This window comes from Eumetopias jubatus, unplaced genomic scaffold, assembly GCF_037043125.1.
Source record: "Eumetopias jubatus isolate StellerSeaLion01/CBP00866 unplaced genomic scaffold, mEumJub1_p1.0 scaffold_1, whole genome shotgun sequence".
Lineage (NCBI taxonomy): Eukaryota > Metazoa > Chordata > Mammalia > Carnivora > Otariidae > Eumetopias > Eumetopias jubatus.
In genome coordinates, this window is record NW_028274807.1 from 96,074,739 (window position 1) to 96,087,649 (window position 12,911).

General features: G+C 35.0%; 1 protein-coding gene across 2 annotated transcripts in view; it reads right to left on the reverse strand.

Moving 5' to 3' along the window:
• The window catches only part of SERPINI1 (serpin family I member 1), a 69,063-nt gene extending 56,280 nt beyond the window's left edge, over nt 1-12,783 (reverse strand). For both annotated transcript variants that reach the window (XM_028103021.2, XM_028103019.2), the window contains exon 1: nt 12,428-12,783. The gene's annotated coding sequence lies outside the window, so the exon portion shown is untranslated. The remainder of the gene's footprint in view (nt 1-12,427) is intronic.
• Between the last annotated feature and the right edge of the window lie 128 nt (nt 12,784-12,911).

A 12,911-nucleotide genomic window follows, 5' to 3' on the forward strand; every position in this document is an offset into this window, starting at 1 on the left:
AATTTTCCCTGAATCTCCATCGTCATTACTGCCATTTCTGGGTCAGCATCTCGCCTCTACTTCTTCCCAAATCCATTTCTGTCCTCTCTTTATTCTTTACATTGTATGTTTATTTACTTGTTTCCCTTGAATCCAGATCTGATACCAAGGCCATATTTTCTTTTCCGTATTTTAATTCTACACAATCAGGACAAATAGGCTCATGGCTATTAAATGTTCAGTATGGATTACGTCTTTACCAATATAAAATACCTTTTTTCTCCACCAAATTAAAGCCCTTGCCTTGAACTCTGTCTTGTTTTAAAAATATGGCCACCTTATATTTTTAAATTAATTTTTGTCTATTAGTGCTTTACCACCTTTTGAATTTAAACTGGTATAATTTTGCCTAGCTTTGTTTCTTTTAAAAACTAGTTTTTTTTTTTTTAAGATTTTATTTATTTGTCAGAGAGAGAGCACAAACAGGGGGAGTGGCAGGCAGAGGGAGAAGCAGGTTCCCCGCTGAGCAAGGAGCCTGGGATCATGACCTGAGCCGAAGGTAGCCTCTTAACCGACTGAGCCACCCAGGTGTCGCTAAAAACTAATAGTTTGATTTTGTTTTTCATCCAGCATGGTAATTTCTACCTTTCAATAAAAGACTAAATCTATTGGTAATTATGATATATGTGTTTAGCATTTTGTCATGCTTTTTCTTTTTGCATTGATCACATTTCTTTCCAATGTTCTGAAATATATATTTTCTATGAATGTGAAGAAAAAAATGTCTCCTGAATCCATGATTTACACAGTAAGGCATTTAATTCGCTTTCTTATATAGCCTCCTGTTTTTGAAGTGATCTTAGGTATTTGATCCAGAATATTAACTTTTCCTACCATAGGAATCTTATTTTATAAGAATTAATTTTAACATCTTGTTTTAAAACAATAGCAGCAACTATATAAATGTCATTTGTTTCATTATTTCATAGTTCCAATCTTGAATTCTTGATTCTCATTATTTGGTAAGTAAGTATGCATTTTTTGTTGTTGGTGGCGGTATGTGTCTGCCTTTGTATAACTGAGGCATATTGTTCTTTTGTTCTTATGAACACTGAATCATAGCCCAGCTGGATAAGCAGTTTTGAATTATAAACTTCCTCCACTGCAATTCTGTACATATTGGTCTATTACCTTCCATTACTAAATGCTGCAGAAGGAAAGTCTGATGACAAGCTGATTTCCACTCCCTTTATTTTTATTTGCAGTTCTTTAAGGTTCACCCTCCCCTTCATTTTAAAATAAAAACTAACAAATGAAAAAACAACTTTAACAAAGTGTGGCTAGATCTTTGTCTCTGTTCATTAATTTTGCCTGGTGTTCTGAGATTAAATTGTATAAAATGAGACTATTTCTCTCTATTTTGTCTGCTAGTCTGGGTTCCTTATAATTCAATCTTTCATAACTCTTCCCTATATATTTTTTCCAATTTTATAATATATAGTTGGCCTGTGAACAGTGTGGGAGTTAGGGGCTCTGACCTCTGTACAGTAGAAAAATCTGTGTATGACTCCCCCAAAACTTAACTACTAATAGTCTACTGTTGGTCAAAAGCCTTACTGACAACTTAAAACAGCTGATTAATACATACTTTATATATTTAAACCCTGCATTCTTTCAATAAAGCTAGAGAAAACATTAAGAAAATCATAAGGCAAATACATTTATAGTACTGTATTTATCAAAAAAATTGACATATAAGTGGACCTGTGCAGTTCAAACCTGTGTTGTTCAAAGGTCAACTGTATTCACATTTTTACATGCACATTTTTAAGGTATACAGTTTAGTGGGTTTTAATGTATTCATTAAGCTGTACCATCACCACTATTTTAGAACATTTCATCGTCCCAGAAAGAAACGCTATAACCATAAAATAAAATTAAAAAAAAAAGAAGTGACTCTATATTTCCCATGTCCCTTGGCACTATCTGTATGGATTTGCCTATTCTGAATACTTTATATAAAACATAGCCTGTTGTGTCTTGCTTTTTTTGTTTAGACTATTGTATTCAAGAGACATTCATGCAGTAGCATCTATCAGTTCTTCATTACTTTTTATGGTCAAATAATATTCCATTGATGGCTATACAAATTCATTGAGGGGCAGTGGACTGTTTCTCTGTCTTTTATTTTTTCAAAGGGGAAGAGGGAGAGGGAGAGAGAATCTTTAAGCAGGATCCATGCCCAGCAGGGAGCCTGACATGGGGCTCGATCTCACAACCATGAGATCATGACCTAAGCAGAAATTGAGTTGGATGCTTTGCTGAGGTGCCCTAAGCCACCCAGGTGCCCCTGTTTACACTGCCTTTTGACTATTAATAATGCTTTTATGTAACATTTGTGTACAAGTTTTTGTGTGGACATATTTTTTCAATCCTATTAGGCATAAGCCTAGAGTGGAATTGCTAGGTCACACGCTAACTGTATGGTTAACACTTTGAGTACTAGCCAAATTGTTTTTCAGTGTGGCTGCTCCACTTTGTAATCTCTCCAAGAATTTATAAAGTTTCAATTTTCTTTACATCCTAATACTTGTTATTGTATGTCTTTTTTATTTTAGCCATCTAATGGATGTGAAGTAGTATCTCATTGTGGTTTTGATTTGCCTTTCCCTAGTGACCAACATTATGTATCTTTTCGTTTGCTTCTTTGGAGAAAGAAATGTCTATTCAAGTCCTTTGCTTAATTTTAATTGGGTTGTCTTTTATTTTTGAATTATAAAAAAGTTCTTTATGGTCCTTTGGCTATAAGTTTCTTCCCAAATATTTGATTTACAAACATTTAATCCCTTCCTATGGTTTCTCACTTTCTTGTGTCTTTTGAATCACACAAGTTTTAAATTTGATGAAATCAAATTTATATTTTCTTTTGTCACTATGCTTTTGGTGTCATATCTAAGAAACCGCAAGGTGATGAAATTTACTATGTTTTCTTCCAAGCATTTTACAATTTTAGCTCTTATGTTTAGGTCTGTGATCCGTTTTGAGTTACAATTTTTGTACATTGTGCGAGGTAGGGTCCAATTTCATTCTTTTGCAGGTGGATGTCCAGTTGTTTCAGTATTATTTGTTGAAGACTATCCTTTCTCTTGTCAAAAATCAATTGACCATAAATTTAAGGGTTTGTTTCTGGACTCTCAATGCTACTCCAATAATAAATATATGTTTGGGTACACTGCATTTTCATGTAAGTTTTAAGATCATCTTGTCAGTTTTTTCAAAAAAGATCTATTTCAATTCATTGGATCTGCAGATTAATTTGGGAAATAGCAACAATATTGAGTGTTTCAATCCATAAACACAAGATCTTTCAATTTTTTTAGGTCTTCTTTAATCTCTTTTAGTGATGTTTTGTACATCATTTTATGTTTTTGGTGTACAAGTCTTGTACTTCCTAAGTATTTAATTTTTTTGATGCTATTTTAATTGGATTCAAATATTTTGGTTTTGGATGTTCTTAATTTTTTGGATGTTCACTGCCAGTATATAAGAATACAGTTGATGTTTTTATCTTATATCCTGCAACCTTGCTGAACTTATTAGTTCTAATAGTTTTGTGTTTGTGTGTGTGTGTGTATGGATTTTTTAGGGTTATCTATATACAAGATCATTTAATCTGTGAATAAAGATAGATTTACTTCTTCCTTTCCAATCTGGATGTTTTTTATTTCTTTTTCTTGCCTGAATATGCTGGCTAGAACCTCTAGTACAATGTTGAATAGAAGGTAGGAGCAAACATCCTTCTTATTCCTGATCTTAAAGTAAAATATTCAGTCTTCCACCATTAAGAATGCTGTTAGCTGTTGGGTTTTTGCATACGTTCTTTATCAGGTGAGGAGATTCTTTTTTATGCCCAATTTGTTGAATGTTTTCATCATGACAATGAGTTGAATTTTGTCAAATGTTTTGTGTCTATTGAGACTATCATGTGCCTTTTATTCTACTGATATGGTATATTACACTGATGGATTTTCATGTTAAACCAACCTTGCATTCCTGGAATAAATCCCACTTGATCATGGTATATAATTTTTATTTGTTGCCAGATTTGATTTACTAGTATTTTGTTGAGGATTTCTAAGTATATGTTCATATTTCTATTTCTTTTTCTGTTTTGGTAGTTTGTGTTTTAGTAGCAATTTGCCCATTTCATCTAGGTTATATAATTTATACCATCTAATTGTTCATAGTGTTCCCTAATAATCTTTTATTTCTATAAGACTGGTAATGATGTCTCTTCTTTAGTATATTCACTTCTAAATATCATTTTCTTCTAAATTCTAATAAAGTATCTTAACTTCTTTCTTAATTGACTGGCATGGCTTCCTACAATATTCAATATGCTGTTCACTCTTAAGTGTATTTTGAAGATTGGGCTTTACTTTTCCATACACTGAAGTTGTTTCACTTTTACATTGATGACACTGTACCCATACAATATTTTTTTCAACACTTGAAAATGGTTTACAATTAGATGACACCCTTCCCGGTTTCCTGAACATTTATTTGAGCAGTAGGGAGTACTTAAAGAGTTTTTAGTTTTCATTTGAATTAAAAGTTATAATTCACTTAAAATAATAAATCATAACAAAATAAAATCTAACATTTAATAAAATAACATTTATGAATAGGCCAGGTATTCTGCAATGCACTTTGTGTGAGATCTCATTTTATCAACATAGCCTTTGAGTCAAGTTACAGATTACAAAACCAAATTTGAACCCAGTTTTGTTTGACTGCAGAGCCCACATTTTTAACTAGTAGTTGACAATTTTTTTAAAAGGGCCAGATAGGAAATAGTTTAGGCTCCGGGCCATATGGTCTTTGTCACAATGACTCAACTCTGCTGTTGTATCAAGAAAGCAATCTTCATAGTATGTAAATGATGGGCATAGCTGTGTTTCAATTACCAAAAAAGTAGTGTGCCCGAAGGCCACAGTGTGCCACGCTGTGCTCTTAACCAACACACCACACTGCCTACCTCCTCCTCAAAGCTGTCCCAATTCCCACACTAGATCAATTTTCTTCTGCTTCTGGACTGCTACTATAGTAGCCGTTGTAATACCAGTCCTAAGTCACATATCCTTGTTTTTATATAAATGTGTCTCACAATGTCTTCTTTTGTTAACTGAATTGACAAAAGATTATGCCAAGGAATAAGTGACTTTATACATTTTGTTGTATCTCTCTAAGGCCCCCAATCCCATACTACAGATTGTAAAAGTAGTTTAATAATTTATATATCACTCTATCTGTAGAATTTTGATAAAGCCACTCACCTGAAATCACACGACAGAATGTAAAAAATGAAAAAATAAGATGTTGATATGGAAAAGTAGACAACTGTAATATAACCAAGATTCTATGGTCAACATCTTGGATTATGAGGGTTTTCTATGTAGAAAAACTATGTATTTGTTTCCATTTTCTTAATTTCCACTTTTTCCTCAGACTTTCCTAACCTCAAGGAATCAGTTTTATCAAAAAATCGGTTTATCAAAACTGTAAGTCAAAGATGTTTCGTTGTAAGAATTAGTCAAAATTTAGGTATTAATTACTGTATGGATGTTGATAATATTTTTCACTTTTTAGGAATGAGTAATAACACCATTTTCCAGGATTAAAATCTTTTAGAGTGAGCTCCTCTCTAAGAAACAATGGTTTATTTTGCTTTTTCAGGCAGCTAAACAACTCTTCTTTACAAAGAATCTTAATATTCAATTGTTCTTTCATTTGTTCTCAAATGCAGGCTACATGGAGATTCTTTGACACCCTGAGGTTTAAAGTAGTTTAAAGTAGAGAGAATCATCCTTTCAGGTGTTATTATGTCTGTAATAAAAAGTATAGGACAAGTATTAAATGTGGTATGGGCCAGATGGCCTTTAACCAGAGAAACCATCAGTCTCTGATGAATGCCTTTGCTCAGACTTGAAGTTTGGTAGTCATAGGAGTGAAAATCTGGGTGTAAGAAGGTTAGCATTTTCTAACCTGGGGGAAAACAACAACTAAACATGAGGCAGAGTCAGTTAGAATGAGAAGAAATACAATTTAAAGTTAACATCGTTTTAATTATCAGACAACAGCTGAAACTATGAACTGGTTACCCCCAAATCATTCTCAAACCACTGTTTCCCTGCTTTATCCATCACAAAGGCCAAAAGTTCTTGATACCTCAGCTTCTCTTAAATAAGCTAGGGCTGTCCACGTGCTAGGGGCCAGCAGGTCCACAGTAGACATTTGCAGGAGGAGGGTGTTGGGAAAGCTATTATTTCCTGATTAAAAGAGAAACATTCAAGACGTACAGCCATTCCTATTCTTCCTGCCCTGAACTAGAATATGATATCTGGATCAGCAGGAATATCCAACTTGCAGCAAGCACGAGAAAAAGCATGAGGACAAAATCCTTACAATATGGAGCCTCTAAACAAAAAGTAAACCACTACTTCTAGGACTTCTTATTTTGGAATAATAAATCCCTATTGTTTTATGTTATTGTACATAAAACTTGAAGCTGAAAGCATTTCTAATTCATACATACTATAAAACTGTTTTTTTAAATTGTCAATTACTTTTGGGCCATATGAGTAAGAATTTGCTTTCTCAGATAATCTTGAAAGTAAGATTTCTTCTGATTCAAAATGTTTAACTTTATATTAGTAACTATTAGCTAAATCTGCTGTTATAGTAAAAAAATGAATAGTTATTAGGCCTTTATGATTTTAGGTTATTAGCATTTTATTTTTAATATAATTTTTAAAAGTACCCTGACTTAGCAAAAGCAAAAATTATACCATTGTTATGTGGCTATAAGGATACTGGTATTACCAAAATTTTATCCAGTATGTCAAATGACTTATAAGATATAATTTAACCTACTTTGAACATAGAACAAGTAATTTAACATTTGTAAGCAATTTAGGATACTTTGTACAGGTTTCTTAACTAGAAGGCTGACTGTATCTAAAAAACATTAATTGCTTCAATGATTTTAGATTGCTTTGTGAAGTACACAACCATTAAATGAATGGCAAAATTATACATCATAATACAGTGTTTATAGCACACTACTAAAAGGTGGAAAAAAATAAAGTTTATTAACTCTTCAAGTGACATAGGGTTAAAGACCTCAAATAAAACTAGTTAGTTTTTCAAAGGAAAATTTAGGTCATCAAGAAAATGACAGAAGCAATCCGATGTGGGCAACATATCAAAAATACTCCAGTGAGCTGTTTTGCGCCCATTCAAAAGACAAGATGCTAGGAGGGAAATGGGCTTCAAGTTGTTAGGTACTCATTAAATTGCTATATTGTGCAATAGGTATCACTTTGTGACACTTGAGTTACTGTTATTGAGAACCCTGGTATGAGATATATCTGAGAAATACAGTACACTTAGGAAAATGAGATTATTAAATCAAAATAAATTCCATCTGCTTTCCTTCCCACACTAAATTAGTTTCTGTGAGGAGCTCAGAAGGCTCCTTTCCTAGGCAGAATCAGAAGGTCTTGAAGCAGTGGCTGGAGCTAGAGGTACCATTCAGCAGTTCTGATGTACAGAAGGCTAGCACTGAGCACTGTTAATGCCAAATCTCAGAATTCATCCCTTCCCCATGCTTGCTCAAAGATGACAAATACCTGTATAATTGAGGATTAAAAAGCCTGAATCAGGCCTCCCGAGGTAACCATTTCACTAAAAATTGAACACCTAAGACCAGTTAAATTTTAGTTAAGATAAAGCTTTATATTACATTTATCTGTTTTTCTCTTAAGTATTTCTGTGTCAAGGAAAAAACAAGTCATAGAAAATGTGCATATGAATGTGTGGGGAATGTTACTTAAAAGTATATCTTTAATAAAGTCAGCAAAATTTTAGAGGCAAAGAGAGACCAAATTCCAAAAATCATGCAATTAATAAATTTATATCTAAAGTACACTCATATGCAATGTTGCAATTAATAGCAATGTTTGCTCTATTCATTCACAAAGTCAACAGTAGACACCAATATTTATATTTAGCTCTATATAAGCAACTGTTGTGGGCAGAGGGCTGCATTTGGTGCTAAAACAGATGTCCAAGGAAAATTCACTTTTCTAGTTGTACTTGTTTGTGAACAATGTAAAATGATGTTTCATTATAGGTTGTCAAATATTTAAACAAATTGTTACCAAGTATAGACTTTATATAACGCTCTTAAATAGAAACGCAAATGAAACTCAGTTCTGAAGCTACTAAGCATCTGGTGAGGAAGACAGTTATGAACTCAGCTAACCCTATACAAGGCACAATGCTAACCATGAAGAGTAATGCCAAAGGAACATGAAGAAGGAAGGTTAATCAATCATCAATTCTAAGCCAATTTGTATCTATTTGTATGCTGGAAAGATGTTAAAAAGCAAAAAAAAAAAGGTAGTTAAATATCTGCTGTTATTAAATTTACTACTAAAAAACTATCTACAATTAACTCAAATTCTCCAGGTCTTATAATAATGAAAGGAAAATCACATTTGAATTCTTCATTCTAACACTAATCAGATTAATTTGTTTCTGGAAGATTGAATGCCAAAGACAGTAAATGCCCAACTCCACCTGTGCTTAAACACAGTCCAATTTCTTTTCTTCGTTTTTGTTTTTTTTTTTAAGAAATGATTAGAGAAATGGAAGAACAAATTTAGTTTTTATGGAATGAAATATGTGTTTCATGAGTAAGCTTCAACAAAGGTATCTTACTTAGGTAAAATGGCGTTGAGCCATAGGCTTCTCTGGCTAGAAAATGCAGACCTTTTTTGCCACCAATGGGAGAGCCCTTTCCTCTCATCCATATTCCCTATATCTGGCATGAATTTAGAAATGTTGGCACACAAAACTGTAGATCAGTCTTCACAGCCCACACAATCTAAATGAAATTGGGCCCAATGGACACTTTTGCAAAGGCCAACCAGCACAAAGACATTCTCAGAAAGCCTAATGCATAGTAATTATTCTGAGGTCAACTTAACTCTTGTCTATCAAAATGCAAAATGTCTCAATGTGTACATTAAAAAAGTCTTAGTCAGTAGTTCTAATTCAGTAAGTGGTTATAGGGCCACTTCTTTATCCTGAGCGTGACACAGGATGCTCAGAACAAGCAGGAGATAGGAAAGAAGTATATAGTCTCCAGGAGCTAATAATCTAGTTACTTAAAACATACTTACCGAACTTTGACTAAATTTTTAAAACATTAGAAGATTGAAAACAAAACAAAAACAAATCCTTACCTTTGTATAATAAATAATCCTGATCCCCCAAAGCACAATTTAACCTTAGAAGTTTGCTGTAAAAAGGGGGTGGGGGGTGTTCTTGCTCATTTTTAGTGTCTGGTTCAAGGATCTCTGTTATGAAGGGGGGAAACACCTTTTAGGTTTTTACTTCTTTTTAATATTATGTCCAAATAATTCATTCAATTAGAAGTGAATGTATACACAGAGGATCTTTTCTGCTTTGCTTTAATAACCCATGATTACTCAAAATCTAATGAATTAATGTCAGTCTGACTCCAGTTTAAAATGACAATATAGGAAAGTACTGTCTCCCACTATAGGTATTAGGCTTCTAGAAATGATTGGGGAAAAAAGGCCATGGAACCACTTACAGACGTTTAACAAAACAGATTAAATCTCTTTTCTCTCTTGCTAAAACATTTTCTCAAACTGTTTATCACATAGTACTTTCCGTATCTATCCCCTTCTATAAATCACCCTCCCAACACACCAAAAACATTTGATCTTGAACTTTTAAGTCTCACTCTTTTGTGCTGCATGCATCCGTGAATCCTCCTGTTAGGACGAGAAATCCCACGCTACTCAATTATTTTCACTCAATAAGCTTAAGAGTCAGAATTTTGTATAAAAAAAGTTCAAAATATACTGTAATTTGAAATTAACCAAGTCTTTTGGCTAAAGAACAGTGATCCCCAGAGTATTGTCCATTCCAGAGAGACATTCTGCACTCTGTTGGTTTTCTTTCTCATTATATCATATGCTCACTAATAGCCATACACAAACAGTAAAAATCAAGGGCAGAATAAATAAGATGTTTTTAGCCTAAGTAGTGCTTTACATAAAATTATAAACTGTCACATAAAGAATCACCTCAACACCATAACATACAGTCAAGAAGTCTTCAGATTATCTGAGATTTAATATGAACACCAGTTTAAAATCTCTTGAGATAAGTTCAAGGTAACAAAGTACTATATATTGCTAATGATTTTCTCCTTTATAAAAACATGCTCTTACTCCCAAATGATATAGGAACCCAATCTCTTTCATTGATAAATTAAAGAGGATCCAAATCTTGGAAGCAGGCAAAACATCCAGTGCTTTAATACCACAAACTCATCCACTCCTAATGAGATTCTATCCTTTATGATACCTCACAGCAGAAGACCTAAAAATAGTTGGGATTCAAAGTATATCTGAATTTGAACTGTTTTGATATTTTTTTCTATCCCATTTACTTGATTATTAACTGATTCCCAACCAAACTCTTTTAATAAAGGCTCTCTGAAAGAACTTCATTGCCAATATTATTATTAATTATTATTACATGGGGTAAATAAATTAGTGACAGCAAGTGTTCAATTTCACAAAATCAATCAGTGGCAGAGACTAAGAAAGATTCTAAGACTCTGACTCAGAACAATCTGCTTAATCACAAATAACAAGGGTAAACACAATCTTTTCCAAGCCTCACTATACTCTAGTACCCATTTTTTTCCTCCTAATATCATTTACATAGGGTCTCATCAGCTATGTGGATTAATAGACTCTCCCGTGATATAGCAAAGATAAACTCGGATCCTTACCGTGGCTAAGTTTACTGGTTACTGTTGCTTTTCTCTATTCTAAGCTCTCTGCTGCTCCTAATACCTGATCTGCTTGGGGACAATCTAAAAGCAGCTGTTTTTCTAAGATCTGTCCATCTATATAATTCTCTGGTGTGTAAGAATGTGGCAGGGGGTGCTGGAGGGGAGGAGTAAATACACTGATAAGTCTTTTAGGCTTATCAGCAGTAGCACTCAGTAGGACAGAACTTTAATCTATGCAGAGAATTCCTTCTGGCCATTTCTTTTTTAAAAAAAGGAATTGTGTGTGTGTTACAAAAATAAAATCCAAAAATCCTAAGTAAATGAGAAAAGCATGAAAACAAGGAAATAGAAGGTAATTACTCCACTGTATTGATCCTAGTTTAAAAAAAAATACACATTATTTGCAAACCCTGGAATACACAATTGTCACAAGAAAGCATTTCAGAGCAAAATGTGCTGCAATATGCTACTGTGATTAAAAGCCATGCAATCTGAAAGACCTCTGTAACAAAAATAAAATGACTAGGAAAACAGCTATTTACACACTTCTCTAAAAAGAAAGGCTGCAATTTTGTGATAGTTACACAAAGGGAGGTGTGACTTTCACATTTACCTAGTATTAAAACGTATTTTCATCCACAGGTATTTAATAACATTCAAAGAAATTGCACAAGGTTTAATACCAAGAATAAACTATGATTTTATGATACTATTACATGTGTTTTAAGCCTAAACCCATCACAACACATACTAAGGGTAATCATTTGGTACACACTCCCTAAACAGAAAAGATCCTCGCAGTTTTTCTTGTACTTTAGTTTTTTAAATTATACAAATACTACCAGACCCAAATGAGAGAATAAGGAGCAGCAATGAAGTACACCGTATGTTCCCATTGTAGGCTGAGTCCTGGTCTTTGTTCCAATATTCTAGAGCTACTGGAAGGAAAGCTAAGTATCCATCCATTAAAACGTTTTTACATTATTGCTGGCAAAGTTACACTTCTGACAGGTCTAGTCATCTTGATGATTCCTGTCTGCATTTGCTTCCTTAATACAAATCTCTTTCAATTTTAGGAACCTGCAGTAAACCACCCTGGAAAACAGGTCGGTAGCAGGACAATCTGATAAAACAACGTACAGGGTAGACACTGAAGAAGAATGCAAAGTTATTTTCCTAGTGAAAGTGTTCTGAAGTAATTCTATATCAATGACAATTTTTTTTAACCAGCTACGCACCTATCCAGATATCATCCACCTTATCCTAAATTAGCAGAGTTTCCCTCAATCTTAAGATCTCCCAGAACAGTTTTAATAGTATAACTCACACCAAAAACACTAACCACGCCCTTTAAACCCAGAATCAAGCCACCTTTTGCTTTTTCTCCCCCTACAAAGTCCCAAATGTACATCATTCATCTAAAAGGGTTCGCACCAGTTCCCTAACCCGAGTCAGAGACTCTAGCTGTGCCCTGACAGAATTCCTATTAGAAGACGCTTTCTCCCGGGCAGTGTGAGGACGCCCAGAAGAGGCACCCACGCTTACCTCCCACAGACCTGCAACCCCTGGCGGGATGCTGGAGCTGATGCTCGGAGGACTGCGCTCCGCTCGGCTCGTGCTCCTGCCTCTCGCCTCTCTCGGGAAACTAGAGTCCAGACTGCGCCTCCGGCTGCTTACAGGGACCCAAGCTCCGCCTCCCCCTCCTCTAGTTGGCGAATTCGGCAGCTGTTGCTCCTCCCCCTGCTGTTCCTGCTGCTGCCCCGGCTGGTGGCGGCGGGAAGCTGCTGCCCTAGTACCTTCCCGCTCCCTGCACTTCTGCAGCTGTTCTGCCGCTTCTCTTCCCCTGGGGACTCCTCTCTCCTCAGTCGGTAGCCTCACACCTGGAGCTGCCTCCTGCTCCACCCGGGCGCCTCCAACAGAAACCCAGGCTCACACTATCCCTTCCCGACGACCCTCAGGTCTGGCCGCCTGGTGTGCCTGGGGCTTGTCCGCTTTCAGGGAAGCTGCTCCTCCGGCCGGGACACATCCC